General features: G+C 47.0%; 1 protein-coding gene across 1 annotated transcript in view; it reads right to left on the bottom strand.

Moving 5' to 3' along the window:
* The window catches only part of LOC129330643 (tyrosine-protein kinase ZAP-70), a 42,859-nt gene extending 30,570 nt beyond the window's left edge, over positions 1-12,289 (bottom strand). Inside the window, exon 1 of the mRNA XM_054980768.1 lies at positions 12,164-12,289. The gene's annotated coding sequence lies outside the window, so the exon portion shown is untranslated. The remainder of the gene's footprint in view (positions 1-12,163) is intronic.
* Positions 12,290-18,731: the final 6,442 nt, after the last annotated feature.

Below are 18,731 nucleotides of genomic sequence, written 5' to 3'. Positions count from 1 at the left end.
AGGGCACTGCAAGGAAGAGTTGTCTGAAAAATGTAGGTGGTGCGTGGGAGCAGATCAGGAGATGTGGTTCCATACATAGAAAGCCCATGGCCACAAAGGGCTTTAAAGGTAACAACCAGTGCTTAAAAATGGACCCAAAAGTACATTTGGTACAGACCTAAAGATATGTGTTTTGAGCTGCTGATCCTAAACAGCAATTACACTGTCACATTTTGTATACTGATTTTTGATTTAGGATATTTTTATGCAACCTCTCCAGAGTCTTGCTTAGGGTGGCCAGGTCCTCTTAACCTCCTGGGGGGAGGGAAGGTACCTGGCACTTACCCGCATGATCTTCTCGCACCTGCACAAAGTGCACATGTGCTCCTGGCAGGCGTGATGATGTCATTTAAGGAGGTGGCATCATCCTGCCTGTGGGAAGCACACCTGTTGCGTGCTGGCCCAGGAGGCTTCTTGCCTTCCGGGCCCATTCTCCAGAGTTTTTCTCCCCACTGGCCAGGTGAGTGGCAGTGAGGGGCAGAGGCTGGGAACAGGAGATCCCCTGTCCCCACCAGGCCTGGGGCCCAAAAGATAGTACAGTAGGCACCGGTGAACTTCACAGAGTAAGACAGTCCAAAGATGGGGTATCACTAATGAAAATGTAAGGCTCTTCCGTTGCCACAGACCTTAACACTGAAGATGGGAGGCGCAGAGAGCAAGGCTTGTGAGGCAGTACTTAGGTGACGGCTGAACAGTATGGGAGGGGACAGGTGAAAGCTTCGGGTGTGGGGACATGGGGGGCCATCATGATGTCACTTCTGGGAGAATCTAGAAGTGATGTTACATAGTATTAGGAATAGCCAGAAACTCTATGGTTTTACCATAGAGCTTCCAGCAATTCCTCAAGCTACCCAACGTCACTTCCAGGTTTTGCCTGGAAGTAACGTCACGGCATAGACACTGTTAATGTTTTTTTCTAACCATAACCATCGTGGGAGGCCTGATAGCCCTACCTTCAGGTCATTTAGGGCCTTAAAAGTGAGAACCAACTGCCAATGTAGATCTTTTATCACAGGGGTGATATCTTGCCTGTATCTTGCTCCTCTCAGTAACCTGGCCACTGTATTTTGGATCCACTGTCGTTTATCAGCAGTTTTCAAAGGCAGCCCCACAGAGAGTCCATTACAGTAATCTAACTTGGGTGGGTGGGTGGATGGATGGGTCTGTCTGTCTCCCACCTTTCTCACTGAACCTCAAGGCAGATTACTTGGTATAAGCCAGTACAAACATTGGCTACGGCATGCAATAAAACTATACAATAGGGTAGGATAGCAGAAATGTGAAATCCAATACAGACCTGAAGAACAGAAATGAAAAATAATGCTGAAACAAAGCAGAAAACAGCTCAGAACTATCCAGTAGCGGCATGTTTAGAGCAATAGACAGTACACAGTTTCAGGTGGGCAGCCATGTTGGTCTGCAGCTGAAGAACAAGATTCAGGTCCAGCAGCACCTTAAAGACCAACTAAATTTCCAGGGCGTGAGCTTTCGAGAGTCAGAGCTCCCTTTGAAGGGAGCTGTAATATAATTTACAGTCACCACCAAGGCATCCTTCCAGCATAAGCCCTGTGTCTGGCGAAGCCGGCCTTCTGTCCACCCCCCAACCCCCGAGCCCTGCAGCAGCAGACACCCCCTTCAGGCCCTACAGCGCGGCCTCTGGCAGTGCCTCAGTTGCAGGAGCCCCCCCAGGCCCCCAGGCCTCCCTCACCTTCAGGCCAGTCGCAGCTGATGCCCAGGCACAACTCTGGGGAGCAGCCTGCAGCCACTCAGCAGACTCACCCTTCTGCTGCAGTTGCCCAGACGGCTCCACCTCATCCAGGCCCACGGGAGTCTGCCAGCAGCACCAGCCAGGCAGGCCCAGGCCCCGAGCTGCCAGGGGAGCCACTGGGGAGGGACCAGAAGCAGCAGGGGGGAGCCAGGCAGAGAGCAGACCAAATGCCCCGCCCTAGGCCGGGATGGAGTGGGTGGGGCCAGGAGACTGCAGAGTCTACCCAGCTAGGGTTGCCAGGCCCCTTCAGCCTCCTAGGGGGAGGCTGGAGGCCTGGCACAAATGTTGCTGGGGAGCAAACATGATGACATCACTCTGAGAAGTGACATCATCGCACAGCTGCACTGGGAGCGCACCAGCGCTCCGCAGGGGGCTGATTTGGGCCTGCATGCATGGCCCATCCCCACCCCCCCTCACCTCTTCAGTGGGCCAGGAGGCAGCCAGGAGCCTTCCGAGCCATCAGAGACCCCACAGGAGTCTCTGAGATGGGCAGGGCTGCCATGGAGACCAGCTGGGCTGCAGGCAAGGACGACGACGCAGCAACCAGCTGGGTGGCAGCCTGGAGGAGGAAGCCGCTGCCGAGACCAGCTGGGAGGCGGGAGGAGATGCTGCCGTGCAGGCCAGTGGGGCAGCGCGCGAGGAAGCCACCGCAGCACAAGCTGTCCAGCAACTAAGCCATGGGGTGGCTGCAGAGGCTAGGGTGGAGATGCCCACTATGGAGATGCCCAAACCCTGGCAGGGCAGAAGGGGTGGGTAAAGACCAGCCAGCCCTGCCCTCCAATGAGGCTTTAAGAACCTGGGTGGAACTAGCAGTGACAGCCAACCCTGGATTGGGCTGCTATGGAGCACAAGAGTGTTCTCACATGCTGCGGCAGCCCAGGGCCAAAACAGGCCCGATCCCGGTGGCTGCAGCACGGGACTGTGTCCATGCCACCTGAGAGTGCACAGGGGAGGCGCGCTCCCCACATCGGCCAGGTAAACGGGGGCGGGGGGCGAGGCCGGGGGGAGGGATAGGCCAGGAACAGGGCCAGTCAGGGAGACTAGGTGGAGATTGGGAGCAGAGCCAGGGAGGGGGAGCAAGGGGAGGCCTTTAAATTCAGGTTCCTGTGAAGGCCGAGAAGGATTTTGCAGGGAGAGGCAGCTGGAGCATACTGCTCTTCTGACCCATCAGGATTCATCTTATAACCCAGCTAGTCTGTCTAGAAAGATAGCCTGGTCGATGGTATCCAAAGCCACAAAGATATTTCATTTCATTCATTCCAGTTATAGCCTAACCTCCCCGCAAACAGGCTCAGGGCAAGTCACAACAATATCAAATGATACAAATACAATCGACATTAAAACCAGAAAACCAGATAAATACCAATAAATACAAAATACGAAGGGGTGTCTACTATCACTTCCATACGAACAGCTATTGCAAGACTGAAAAATGCAACTAGTGGGATAAGATCACATCCAGGGCAGGCATGGTGGAACATGAACAGTCAGAAGAGACAACTCGCCGATGCTTCAGCCACAGGCCTGGCAGACCAGCTCCGTTTTACAGGCCCGGCAGACCTGTAACTGATCTCACAGGACCCAGATCTCCACTGGGAGAGCATTCCACCAGGCCAGTGCCAGGACCGAGAAAGCTCCGGCCCTGGTAGAGGCTACATGAACATCCCTCGGGCCACGGACCACCAGCAGCTGCGTATCCGCAGAACACAGAACCCTCCGAGGGACATTGTCAGGTGTTTAGCATCACCTGCCATACCCAGCAACACCCTGCTGTTCCCTGCTGTTATGATTGCTGTTATGATTGCAGTCTAATGCTTGATGATATGATTATGGGTAAAAGCTGAGGCTATTCTGTGACCAGACTGCAACTGATAATTACCTTGCCTTTCAGACCCGCGATGTGAAACTATGCAAGGGAGGCATTTGTTCCTGCTGTTATCTGTATGCTCCTCTGAACTGCACCTAGTAGTTCCCAGACACCACGACCTTGAACATCCCATACATCCTGCTTAGGTGTTTTCCCGCTGAGCCTAGCTGACCGTTAGACTGGGGGAGGGGAAGGATCTTAGGATTTGCCTGTGCTTCGAAAGCCTATATATGTTTTATGCTTGCATGTGAACGTTATTCCTGGCAAAGATGGAGTAACCTCATGATACTAGCAGCTTTTCTTGATGTTCTTAATGTAAATTGTAATCCACCCTGAGCCTGCTGGTGTGGGGAGGGCGGAATATAAATCTAATAAATTAAATTAAATTAACATCAAGAGGGCCAAAGGCAAGGAATTGCAGAGTATAGAGGGGGAGATAAGCCCCGTCTGAAAGGGCCGACCACTCCAGCCGAAAAGGAGAGGAGAATGAAACAGACAAACAGTCCGCACAAATCAGATACTAGAACAGTTCCTGAGATGTTATATTAATTATCAACAGGACGATTGGGTCGACTTTCTGCCGTATGCAGAATATTGCTACAACAACAACATACACAGCTCCATTGGAGCGTCACCATTTCAGGTGACCCAGGGTTTTGAAGGGAAGCCGATGCCACTCCTGGGAACAGAAGCAGAGGTGATGGGGGAAGACTTGAAAGACTGGTGGACTAAAATAGTAACCCAGCTGCAACTTGTAAAACAAACTCTGGAAAAGGCCAAACTAGATTACAAAGAACAAGCAGATAAGAAGTGTTCCACCCACGCACCCCGAACCCGGGAATTGAAACTGGGGGATGCAGTCTGTGTGTCAACAAAATATTTAAGGGAAATGCAGCCGAGTAAAAAATTGGGTTGGAAATACCTGGGACCCTTCAAAGTGACTTGACTGATTAATGATGTGACAGTTGAACTTGAGTTAACCAAAAATGTAAGACATGTGCACCCTGTTTTCCACTTCCCAAGAAAGACCCTGGACCAGACAAATGGCACCCAGGACTGGCGGCCCCACCTCCTATCATGATTCAGGGGCAACCACACCAGGAGGTCGAACAGATCTTGGACTCCAAATGGAAGAGGAGGGTGTTGTACTACCTGATCCAATGGAAACATTTTCCAAAGGGCCATGCTGAATGGGTTAAATCAAGTGATGTTAGAGCTAATAAATTGGTTCAAGCTTTTCATAAAAAATACCCAGAAAATCCGGGCGGAGGTTGAGTTTGGGGGGGGGGCAGGATGTCAGGTGTTTAGCATCACCTGCCATACCGAGCAACACCCTGCTGTTCCCTGCTGTTCTGATTGCAGTCTAATGCTTGATGTGATGATTATGAGTAAAAGCTGAGGCTATTCTTTGACCGGACTGCAACTGATAATTACCTTGCCTTCCAGACCCGCGATGTGAAACTATGCAAGGCAGGCATTTGTTCCTGCTGTTATCTGTATGCTCCTCTGAACTGCACCCAGTAGTTCCCAGACATCATGACCCTGAACATCCCATACATCAGTTCTGCTGTTTTCCCGCTTAAATGTTTTCCCACTGAGCCTACCTAACTATTAGACTTGGGGAGGGGGGAAGGATCTGAAAGCCTATATATGTTTTATGCTTGCATGTGAACGTTATTCCTGGCAAAGACAGAGTAAGCTCATGATACTAGCAACTTTTCAATAAAGTTCTTTTACTGCCTACAGTGAAGACTTTTGAGAGTTGCTTGGCAGATCCTTACGGACATACGGGCAGAAGCGGTCCTGTAGATGTGTTGGTCCCAGTCCCATTTATCCATCGCCAGAATGAAATTTAGCACGTTAATCAATTTTCAGCACCCATTAATTTGTTTTCAGCTTGCAGCCCTAGGAGATGAGACATCTGCACAGGGGCGGACTGGCTATTTAACTCACAGGGACAATTCTTGGTGGACTGTGGCTCTGGAGTGATAGTGATGCTGCAACAAATAGCAACAACAGCAATGGAGATTAGTTGTTATTTTCCAGGCTGTCTGAATCTGCCCCTGTGTTGGAGGGCAACAGAATGGAAACAAGCTTGGGACAAGAGCAGGCATTTCACAGCCGTGACAGGAAGCAGCGGCAGGAAGTGGGGTCGGTGAGAGCTGCAATTGAACATCCTTCCCTTTGAGCATGCTGAGTGTTAAGGGAGAGAGTGTGGACAGTAGGAAATACATCTCTCATCGGGCACGTTTTGTCCTTGGGTGGAAGTGATGGGAGACAACTTTTTCCCCGTTGGCATATGCAGAAACTCAAAATTTTCTTTCTTTTCCCCCCTGTACTCATTATCCTGAATGTTTGGGGTCCCAAGAAAGTCAAGCCAGAGGTTGCACAAAGGCAACGGACCTTCTGCCAGTTATTTTTGCAGGCATCTGAGAAAAGCTGCGCGCATAGACGCACCACTAAATCCTTCAGATTAACCTCTTTTTAATATCAGAGGAACAAGCTTTTCTTAGGGCTGCCAACCTCCAAATAGAGCCCGGAGATCTCCCAGAATTACAACTAGGGTTCCCATCCTCCAGGTGATAGCTGGAGATCTCCCAGAATTACAAACAACCTCCAGGTAACAAAGATCAGTTCCCTGGAGAAAATGGCTACGTTGGAGGGTGAACTGTATGGCTTTGTACCCCACTGAGGTCTCTCGCCAGGCTCTACCCCCAATTCTCCAAGAATTTCCCGACTCAGACTATACAATCCTACCTTTCCTGGCCAACTGGCAACCTTAGTCCCTGACCTTGCTATCCAAACATGGAATGAGATTATGAGGCTTTCTGGAGCTCCCGAGCAAGGCTATAAATATACACAGAGAGCAGCTGTTACACAGTGGTAAAGTGGTTGGGTTGCAAATCGGCACTCTGCGGGTTCGAATCCCATGAGCTCAGGAGGTGGTCTTGGGTCAGTCACTTCTCTCAGTCCCAGCTCCCCAGCTGTACTCGGCGAATATATCGCTGGCTTTGTTCACTGCTCTGAGTGGGGCACTACTTTGTCTAGAAGAGCAGTATATAAGCACAGTTATTATTATAAAAATAGGTTGATGATAGATCTGTTGTAAAGTGCTGTCAAGTCACAGCGAACTTGTGACAACCCATAAGAGACATTCGGGGGGGGGGGGGTTGCCATTGCCTGCCGCTGTATAGAGGCCCTGGACCTTCCTTGGTGTTCTCCCATCCAAGCACCAAGGAGTCCCGACTCCTGACCTTGCTTAGCTTCTAGAGATCTGGTGAGATGGGCTCATAGCCTAGGCCATACAGGTCAGGGTATAGGATGATGGATCTAGGATGTAAGATTTCAAACAAAGTTTGTAAGACCATCTTTTAGACAACGTTCTGTTTCTCCAAGAATATGGAGAACAGAGAGAACTATTAAAATTCTATACAGATGGCACCTCATGCTGGCGAGGTTGCGGGAAATGTTTCAGAACCCCTCTAGTATTTGTTGGAAATGCTTCATTTGTGGCAGACTTATTCCCTGGTTAAAGGGTAACAACAACAACATTCGATTTATATATTGCCCTTCAGGACAACTTAACGCCCACTCAGAGTGGTTTACAAAGTGTGTTATTATTATCCCCACAACAATACCCGTGTGAGGTGGGTGAGGCTGAGAGAGCTCTGAGAGAGCTGTGACTGACCCAAGGTCACCCAGCTGGCTTCAAGTGGAGGAGAGGGGAATGAAACCTGGTTCTCCAGATTAAGAGTCCTGCTGCTCTTAACCAAACTGGAGGAAAGGGGAAGAAATAATTTGGCAATTCACAGGAGTAAACGCTTCTTTGTCACCTCTAATATATCTGTTCAGCTTTAATGAAATGGCCTTCAAATATCAGCAAATATCGGTGACCACAAGGACTCTTCTAGCGAAATACTGGAAGCAAGTGCAAGTACCTAATATAGTAAAGTGGCTACATATGATTTGGAACATATGTGAATAGATAAAATTACTATGTTAAAAGCTGATGGGCATCAGAAGCTTAAGCTACAGACACTTATAGACAACGGACTCCCTTCATTGATTTCTGGGAGCGAAATTTTCCAGCTGAGTCAGCAAAGATTGACATTTTGAATTGGATTGATCCAAAGGTGATTAAGGCCATCTCCACATGTCCTTAAAGGGACGGCCCACTCACCAAACGCTGGCAGCTTTTCTTCATGAATCCAAACATCTCTGTTTGCAAAATGGTTGCGAGCTATCTGGCTTCCGTTTTTTTGTTGCCTTTTTTGGGAATGCACTTTCTGCGGTCCCAGAAAAGGCGCCAAAAACCCGGAAGCCAAACAGCCCACATCCATTTTGCAAACGGAGGCATCACCAGCGTTCTGGAAGTGTGCTGTCCCTTTAAGGGCATGTGGAAACAGTCTGTTTGGAAACTTGGACATTCTAATTAGGAATAAAGTAGATATCTAGAATTATTGGGGTATTATGAATGACATTTTTATGTGGAGGTGTGGTATTTGTGTACATAATTTAAATTATTTTATTTAAAAAGCACAAAAAGGGAAAGACATTCCTCATTGCATCTGGTGAAAAGAGGTAAACTGCTTGTGAACTTGAAGGTTTCATTTATCTATCACCATGAACAGCTGTTCTTCCTTTTTAAAAAAGCCATGGAGGTTTGTATATGTATCTCTGAGTAGGACTTTAAAGAGAATGCAATTGGTTAAGGTGCCATTTTTGGATTCAGGCAGGAATGGTTTTCCTGCCAATATAGAATCTTAGCTTGGAAGAGCATCACTAAACTCTATAGGTTTTACTTATGAGTAAACAAGCTGAGCGTTAATTGCACAGCTGCTGAGGCACATGGTAGGAAGAACTCTGGACGAAGAAACTGGGACTTGCATCTGAAAAAAATGTAAAAACCTGCTTCCGGGCAGCATTGAAACAATGGAACAAACAACCTGTGTGGAAATATCCTGAGTCAACAAGTTTTGGATCTGGGCTGTACGTCTGATGGAAAATCTTTATCAGGAGAGAGTTTTGTTTAAAAAAATAGAGTTAGCGGATCTTACTCACCTCCAACTGTCGTTTCTTTTCAATACATTCGCTGTGAAAAGAGCAGTCTGGCCTCCGGACGGCTCACTTTTGTGGTTGGAAATTTTCTGAGCACCTTGCAAGTGTGGGCGTGAGGAATCAAGACGGGGCTGATTTACGCTGGGCCGGGTTCGAGGAAACGTTTGCTAAATGTGTGAATTCAGCAGAGGTGGGGAGGCATTTGCATTTTAAGAAAAGAAGAGGGGCACATACAGTTTTGCTGAAAATGATTACTCACGGGGGGCTATAGCCCTCTAAGTCCCCAGAATGCTTGTCTGCCTGCTTGGCTCCCACCTTCTCAGCTTGCCACAAATCTTTATGGCTGGGGGTTCTTATTTGTACGGCTTGAGCAGGTGAGATGCAAGCAGCCTGAGAGCCAAGCTACAAGTGAGGAATGGCACTTGCCTGGCAAGTGAACAGACTCACGTGTATTCCTCCCTGGTCACTTGCCCTCCACTTGCGCGGAGCAAGTAACCAGGGAGGAATACACGTGAGTCTGTTCACTTGCCAGGCAAGTGTCATTCCTCACTTGTAGCTTGGCTCTGAGTTCCCCAGTGATGTGTCCCAGAAACTGCTTTTGCCATCCAGAAACTTCTTTAGGCCATAGTGGGGACTGGTAAATCAGATCTCCAGACAAGAAGAAAGATTTAGCTATCAAAAAGCAGCTCCTTATTGGTAGTGGACCATGGTGCCATGTGGAAGGGCGTTTACTTCCCCCCTGTCATTTCTCCAATAAGAAATCCATCCCCTCCCTGGCTGTGTTGTGGAATACATAGCACAGCTCTGGTCACCGTCCTTCTAGAATAATATTGTAGTGCAGAAAAAGGTTGTCAAAATCACCAAGGGGTCTGAGCATTGGCTAAGGAGTTTGGAGCTCTTTAGAGAAAGTGGAAGTGAATTTTTTTCTTCCCATGAAAATCAAAACGGTAAATATTTTGGTTTGGTTTGTTTCTGTTTTATACACACACACACCCCTCTCACTTTTGCCATTTCTGCCTATAGTGACTTACGATACGCTGCCATTTAAAACAATCCAACCCAAGTAAAAACAGATTGCAAAAGCTTTGCCCCAAAACATACAATTACGGTTCCATATTTTGCAACACCTGAAAATGAATTGTTTTTTTTAAAGGAAAATCTGCTTTAAGAAACGTTTTGGTACAGAAACTGAACTGTTAAACATGACTGCGCGAGAGGTTTATGGAGTGATAAAATGTATTAAAAGAGTGAATTGAGAAGAATTGCTAGATATTCTCTCTCTCTCTCTCTCTCTCTCTCTCTCTCTCTCTCTCTCTCTCTCTCTCTCTCTCTCAGCATTAAATTTAGGATCATTGCAGCCACTAGGACAGCCACTAGGTCAGGTTGAAGGAAGACAGGTCTACAAGTGGAGGTGAGCCATAACAGAGAAAAATTAGACCTCCTTTTCTAGAGCAGAAGTCCTCGTTGGAGACCAATACACAACTCTCTCTGTGCTTTCCCAAATGTTGGTGAATGAGAGCCAAGCTACAAGTGACGCCTGACACAGGTTGAACACTTGTCAGCTTCCTTCAAGTTTTGATGGGAAATGTAGGCATCCTGGTCTTGCAGCTGTAATGGAGAGCCAAGCTGTAAAACCAGGATGCCTACATTTCCCATCAAAACTTGAGGTAAGCTGACAAGTGTCCAACCTGTGTAAGGCGTCACTTGTAGCATGGCTCTTAGTAAAATGTTTATAGCGCCTGAGCCTGAACCCGCAGGGCAAGCTGGAAGCCCATAAGCCAAGCATCTTGTTAGCCCAAAGGTCTGTGTAAGTAGAGCAGCTTTCTCTCTCAACAAAAGGCTCTATGTTTTAACCTTCAATTCCAAAAATTAGAATAATTCTCATCCCGATACTTTTATCAATAGCCAAATTAGTTATAGCTTCCAAATGGAAACAGAAAAGTTTATCAACACTATCAAACTGGTATAACCAGCTATGGGACTACTTTGCGATGGAGAAACTTTCAAATCACTTAAAACAATTAGAGTCCCCAACCTATAAATCTCACCTATTGGAGCAATGGTTTCCAGTTCTAGAGTACCTTAGAAGTGAAGAATCTATGTTACAAGCAACTGCAAAGACGGAGTACTACCAAATGTTGGCATATGCAGTAGAAAGGGCAAAAATGCTTGTCTTTTGAATGTATAAAGAATATATTCTGTGGGTAAGTCAGTAATGCTAGGAAAAGTGGAAGGCAGTAGGAAAAGAGGAAGGCCTAAAACAAGATGGCTTGACTCAATAAAAGAAGCCACGTCCTCCAGTTTGCAGGATCTGACCAAGTCTGTTAATGATAGGATGTTTTGTAGGTCTTTCATTCATAGGGTCACCATACCTCGGAGGTGACATGACGGTACATAACACACACATAAGGCATATAGTAAATAACCAGTGTAATATGATCTACTAGGCATGTCTACAAAGGATTGTATAATTTTATAGTAATCATAAAAATGTACGCTTGAAAGGTTATTAATGTTGTAAAATTAAAAGTTATGGGGGGAAATTGTAAATAAAAAAGGCTCTGTGTTTTGGGACTCTCTCTGAGAATGGCCCGTGTGTGCTCTTTCCCACAGGGCCCAATCCACACTACTCCCTAGAGGGACCAGATGAGGGGAGGGGGTAGCTGCTCCTTTTCCTCGTGCCTCTCTGATTTCAAATTTATCTTCCCTGCTCTTTCATGCCCCCCCTTCATTTCAATGCCTCCTCCTCCCCTTTGTGCAAAGTGAATCTGGGATTCTTTATTTTGGTCTCATCATTTTCTATTTGGGACCTCAAATTTTCCCTTTAAAATGGATGCATTGTTCAATGTTGCTTGTGCACCAATAAATCAATATTATACATATTATACGTGCCAATACCCTATAAGCTGGATTTTAAAATTATACAGCATGCTGATACAATTAAAACAAGCCTAGAAAACCCACACTGAAAAGTAGTGAACCAAAACCGTCAACATAAATGAAGAGAAAAAGAAACAAAAGAGGGGACATTTCCCCCAAGCCACTCTTCTCACTTTCTTGTTCAAATTCAATGGGCATTTGCAATAGAAAGGTGGAGCAAGGGCAAGGGGGGCTCCAGGGGCCAGCTAAGACCCCTGCTGGGATGTGGTTTTGGCAGGTGACATCTGAGGACTTCTGACCCGTTTGGTCAGGATTCAGGTCTCTCTGTTGTAATCTGGTAACCCAACCCACAACAAGGTGTCCCCAAGCTTCAAGGGTCCACCGTCTTATGTGCGACCACAGCAGGAGAAGGTGCATTGGGCAAAAATTGCCCCTCTTGAGAAGTCTGCCAGGACACACCTTTAGGGTCTTGGAAACCCTCCTTCCCAGGGGGACTCAGTTGGCAAATTCATGGCTGCTGTACCCGGGCCTAGTAAGCAACTGAACCTTACCTGGATTGGAAGATGAGAGATGCTGAGCATTCCTTGAACGGTTTTCTCTCCCTTTTTAAAAATAAAAGCTGTCCTCTGTTTCAAAGCAGAGCAAGATACGCAAGGTAAACGAGAGGAGGGGGAGAACCCGTTGTGCTGCCTCTGAGGGCTGAAATTTCCTCTGCGACACTGACGGGGTGCCTTTGAAGTTTGACCTTATTTCCTCATTGTGACGGCAGGAAAGTCGAAGAGAAAGCTGTGCAGACCTATGAAAAGAAGGGCAATACTCAAGAAATCAGTGGAGAAAGGCTAAAAGCAGAATTTTTTATATGGGTTGCCAAATTCTTTCCCCCACACTGCTCCAGTGCTTTTAAGCACCGTGCAATCAGCAGAAATGCTAAAAGAGGAACATTGCTCTCCTCCTCCATAGCTGCTTCACAATGCAGTGCCCGGCTCTTTGGCAGCGGTTAAAGGCACAAAAAGCCCTAACAGAAAAAATATGGCAGCCAAACCTAGGAACTAGATTTGCCACTGAATTTTGGTGAATGGAAGGTTCCTTTCAGGCTAAACAAGTGAAGAATTTTGAGAGGGGTTTGAGACAAATCCCTGACATTTCTTCTTTCATCTTTACTTTTAAAATCCCCCAAATTATCGGATTGCTGACATACATTTACCCAGTTATGATGTTGCATCATTTCTCTAATTCATTCTAATTTTTTAGCAGACTTCTGTGTGAATTATTACATTTCAATCTGATCTCAAAGAGCCCCCAAAATCTTGGACTGTACAGTTGTGTACTTGCTCGTAGTGAGGTAGTCTGTGTATAATAGGGTTGCCAAATAGGTTGGAAATTTCTGGAGATTTTGGGGGGTGGAACCTTGGAAGGGCAGGGTTTAGGGAAGCGAGGGGCTTCAGCAGTAATACCATAAAGTCCACCCTCCAACACATCCATTTTCTTGAAGGGAGCAGATCATTAAAGATCAGTTGTAATTCCAGGAGCTCTCCAGGCGCCACCTGAAGGCAGGTACTCCTAGGTCAAATCCACATTACTCATTCTAAGTCGCATGTTCCCCGCATTCCCCACGCAATCCTGAGTGCCGGTCACATTGCCTCATTAAACAGACACATTTCATTTGCATTTCTCCCGAATATGTGGTCACAGGTTTTCAACGGGAGTTTCACGGTGGCCGTGAATGGGCCAATGAGCAATTTACGTGGTTTTTTTAAAAACCACCCCCCCTTCCTGTCTCTCCGGCCGTTCCGAGAGTTCCTATTGGCTGATTCAACTTGCAAGTGCTCCATAGTCTGCAAAAGACTGTTTTTGACTTCATAGCATTGGATTTATTGATTATGCTGTTTCTGAATCAAATCTGGTAGTTTGAAAAATCATTTTGGGGTGAATCCATCCTCAGAATGGACTCGCGAAACTTCCTTTTTAACTGTTTTTTATTTTTTTAATTTTATATTACTGTAATATCGAAATTACGAAATATCGAAATAATGACACTCCAAGGAAGTGGAAACTTCAGTAAAATTCAGGCACTGAACTGTCCTGCATAGGAAATGTCCACGAAAGCTTCCCACATGATTCCAAATTTCCAAAAAAGAAACGGGAGAGAGCCATCAGTGCTGTCAGTGGGGAAAAGAGAGGCATCATTATCTTCAATGATGTTTCTTTATAAGGCAAGATCGAAATAACGGAAAAGTGCGCTCAAAAAAATTTTAAAAATGGGCGGGGGAAAAAAGGTCCCGCCCAAAAAAGCGGTTTTTGAGCGGCCATGTGACCGGAGGAACGCGCGAGAAAGATGGATTGGAAGCAGGAATGTGAACGAAGAGGAAAAAATCACGGATTGGAGGCAAACGGAAGATATCTGATAAACATGCGGGTAATGGGTGAATGTGGATTTGACCCTAGTTATCAGAGGTACTTGTCTTACATTCCTTAAAACTGGCTTCTTTAAAGAACAGGTTTGTATGGCCACAGAACTGGAAGTAGGGTGTGTCCTTGTTAAAAAAAAAGGGGGATGGGGCTAAGGCCAGGGGTCATTTCATAGAAAAAGAGCTGGAGGAACTCATTAGCATAACTCATCAGTAGATGCCATGCCCATTGACATCACTGGAAGTGTGTCATTAGCATAACTGATTTGCATATGCCACACCCCCTGACATCACCTATCCTGGCTGTTTTGGATCCAATCCTGGCCACTCAGGGCCGAAATTGGGCCAAACATGGCCAAAAGGGTCTGAAAATGGCCAAAAAGGGGCCCAAAATGGTCAGGATTGGGCCACTGCTGAGTGGGAGAGTGATCCACCACCCGTCAGAGGTCCGATCCAGGCTGTTTTGGCCCCAATCCAGGCTGAAACGGGCCCAAAATGGCCGAGAGTCAGGTGGGCAGGGCTACCTGACATGTGACCTCTTTGGAGAACTGCCGGAACTGCGTTCCAGCACGTTCCCCCTTGAAATGAGCCCTGGCTAAGGCCAACAGGGTCGGTCAATATCAGCTTATTTTTCTAAGCCATTTAAGATCCTTTCTGTGTCAGAGCCACAGGTGTGGCAGCCCACTTCCTGGGGCTTCGTCATCCCATGGAAAAGCACCAAGCGGTGAGCATGGCCACTCCATCATTGTTCAGCTGAGGTTGAGGTTCCTGAATGGGCCAGACGATTCCATGGAATCAGACAGGGAAACATGCTGTCCACTCTCTGCATGTTGTCTGTGGCTCAGTCCACAGAAAACAAAATCGCCTCTCTTTCCTCTGAAGGGCATTTCATACAATCAACTGCAAACCAGGAACCTCGAAGGGATGATGCCAGCCTCCCACTGTTATGCCAATATAGATTAAAATCATATGCCAATAATCAATACTGAACCATACTAGGCCTAGCTTCTATACTCTCTAGATGAACTTTTAAACTTTACATGAACTTTCAGTGTATTTTTTCTATGTGTAAGGTAATTCAGCAGGTGTGCTTTCATCCTTTGACAATTAATTAAAATAGTGGACTCTACCGAGATTGATGTTCCTCTATCAGAGATTCAACCAATGGCGATCGCCCAACTTAACTTTTCTTGACACTTGTCAGAGATTTATAGTTTTCTTTTGCAGTTCTGACTATGACATAATTTTTTAACTAATTGGAAGGCTGTACTATGAAATTATGAATATTCAGTGAAGTGTCAAACCAATCAATATTTGTTTGTGCTATCATGTGAATAGACCCTAAATATTTGCATATGATTAGGTATATAATTGCAAACACAGAAAGAATAAGCAGGGTACTGATGGAAGAGATCTCTTGGGAGAATCTAGGTGAGAAACTATTTCTACCTATGTATTTCATAGAAACTTTGAGCAATGTTAAACTTAGGACTTAATAAGAAATGTTAGTGAACTTATTTCTTATTGCCTTTCTATGTTCTGCTGTTATAGGATTCATATTAATAGCCATTTATATTTTGATTACTTGCTTCATTAAAAAACTAGAGTGTATTTTCAATAAAGTGAAATAAACTCTAGATTGGTGTCTGTGTGTTTGATGGGGAGTTGCAAAGCAATATTGAACCCTATATAAATAAATGTACTGATAAACAGCTGGTTCAAAGAACTTATCTGTTTGACAGGTCTAAAGACTAACTGCTTTCGGCTTCCCCGGAGAGAGATCCATCTTTCTCCTGGCAAGTTGAAACTTGGTTTTAGACACGGGCAACTGTCTCGTTACACCACCAGGGAGGGGAGATTTCTGCCCCTCCACCATTGCTTACTTGGCTGGTGCGGGGTGGGGGGAGGAAGATGTGGGATGGATGGGCAGAGCACACGGTAAAATGGCGCATGCTGCACAGGCTGCTGATGGCATTTAGAGTAGCCGCTTTCAGGTTGGGAAATTCTTGGACATTGTGGGGGGGGGGGGCGCGTGGAGAACTGAAGCAGGTGGAGTTTGGGGAGGGAGTGGGACCTCAACAGGGTATAATGCCAGGCGGTCCGCCTTCTAAAGCTGCCATTTTCTCCAGGGGAATGGATCTCTGTGGCCTGGGGATCACTGACTGGAGGTTACAAACAATAGAGAGTACTTAGAAGTAGTTACCCATTGTGGTCACAGTTGAAACCTTCTCTTCAAAGAAAGAGCATACACCGGGTTGGGATTCCACAGCATCAGCAGGATTCTTGGACACACCATCTAAATATTTTATGAATGGATCTCATCATGAGCATTGTCACTTTCAAGAACTAGTTCCCTTCCCTTCTGCTACAGACCCTTTGGATTCTGCAACATGCTTCTTGGGCAAGTGCAATTACTCAATTATTCAATTATTAACTCAATTTTTTAAAATCAAGAATGTGTTTATGAATTGGACTGCACTAGCACTTTGTTTTTGTGATTTACTCTTTCCAAGGCGGATACGTTGCTACTGCCTTTCTGCAGACTGCCTTATAACCATGATGAACCAGACTAGTTTTGTATAAATGTTTATCTCTGATGTATGCATTGTATAAATAAATTATGGTTTATGTACATAATAAGAAATGGATCATATATAATGTATATGTTTAAAAACATTATTGTAGAATAGACATTAGATTTATATACTTCTTTACTGTTGGTTCTTAGTTTTCACGATTTGGGTTTTCTTGTTACCAACTGGAAGATGGCAACCCTAAACTGACATCACTTCCACTTTAAACTGGAAGTGGTATCATTCGAAGCATGTGAAAGAAGCAGTGTCTCCCCGCCCCCCGCCCCGCCCACTTTCAAGGGAGAGGGGCCTGGCAACTCTGAAGCTAACTAAATTCACAACCCAAATCATTATTGAGGCCCAGCATAATATCATCCATCAGGAAGAAAACATATACATATGTATTTTCAAACTGCTAATGGGAGCTACAATCCGAGGCAAAACTCTGCCTCCTCTGGTCCCAAGAAGGGGATTTAACCTGCCTCTGAGGCCTTGCCACTTACTCTTTTTGAAACATTCCCCTTGTATCTTTCTCAACGTAAGGGCGGGGGGAAGAAAGACCCTTCGGAAAGCCCACCCCCTTTTTGGCCAACATTTCTTACTCCCATGTAAGTGCGTTTAAGACAACAGCTTTAATGGTATCGCATCCAGCGTCACACCAGATCAAAGAGATGGGACAGGGGCCTGACACCCCCAGTTCTCACAAGAGTCTGATCCCCTCCCAACAGCGTAGATGGCTGTAGATGTAGGTTACCAACCTCCAGGTGGGGCTTGGTGATTTCCTAGTATTACAATTGATCTCCAGCTGACTGAGATGCGTTCCTAGGGCTGCCAGACCCCCGGTGGGGGCGGGGGATCCCCCGCCACCCTTACCCTTCCCTACCTGGCCAGCGGGGGGGGGGCGCACACCCTCCATGTGCTCCCCCCTGCAGTGCTGTGCCCCCCCCCCCCGTGCACAGCAACCGCCAGAACTGGGCCCGTTTTAGGCCCCTGTGAAGCACAGGAGTGTTCCTGCGCTCCGCAGGGGCCCACAACGGGCCCAATCCATGCCAAAATGGGCCCAATCCACACCAAAACGGGCATGGATCAGGCCTGTTGTGGGCCCCTGTGGAGCGCAGGAACGCTCCCATGCTCCACAGGGGCCTAAAACGGACCCAATCCGCACCGAAACGGACCTGATCCGTGCCAAAATGGGCATGGATCAGGCCCGTTTGGGATCGGGCCCGTTGTGGGCCCCTGCAGAGCACAGGAATGCTCCTGTGCTCCACAGGGGCCCACAACGGGCCCAATCCGCGGCCAAACAGGCTGTGTGGTGACATCACTTCCCAGCAGTGACATCATCACGCTTGCAGGAGCATGAGCATGAGGGAGATTTCCCACCCACCCCCCTCCAGGTAAGAGCCAGGTCTCAACCTCTCACCTGGATGGCAGGGGGGAGAGTCACAGTGGCTGGCGAAATGTCAGGAACTACAATGCCAAGACCACGGCAATACAGCCTGGAAAATCCACAACAACCATTGCATGAACCATTGCAATCTCCCGCTGGGAGATTGAGGGTGCCTGGCAACCCTAAGCATTCCCCTGGAGAAAATGGATAGAGAGGGTAGGCTGTATGGCGTTATACCCTAATGAGGTCCTTTCGATCCCCAAATCCAACCATGATCCCCAGGCTCCACTCTAGGGATCCCATTCCCTCGGTGGATGTAGGGTTCCCCGCTTCCAGGAAGTGACATCATCCCACCAGCACAGGTGTCCTCCCATGGTTCATACAGGGCTAATTCTGGCACATTTGGGGCTAAAATTGGTCCCAGCAAAGCGCAGGAGCATGCCTATGGCCAGTGCTTCTGGCACCTCCGAATAGGTGTGATGACATCACTTCCGGAAAGTGATGTCATCACATTGGCCATGGGTGTGCACCCACACTTCAGGAAATGACATTGTCTTCCCCTGTCAGAAGCACTCCTAGTGCATGCTTTCCCAGGTTGCCTGCCACAGTGGTGTGCAATCGTTGGAGGAGTTGCCACCTCTCACTGATCGCCAGTGATAAGTGGTCAACCAGGTTGAGAGAAATTTCCCACCACCAGCAGGCAAATGGTAAGCCTAGGTGGGGGTGGGTGATGCCCCAATGCCAGCGTCTG

Source organism: Eublepharis macularius, chromosome 5 (assembly GCF_028583425.1).
Source record: "Eublepharis macularius isolate TG4126 chromosome 5, MPM_Emac_v1.0, whole genome shotgun sequence".
NCBI lineage: Eukaryota > Metazoa > Chordata > Lepidosauria > Squamata > Eublepharidae > Eublepharis > Eublepharis macularius.
The sequence above is the reverse complement of the archived record's forward strand: the minus strand, read 5'-3'. Positions and strand labels throughout refer to the sequence as shown.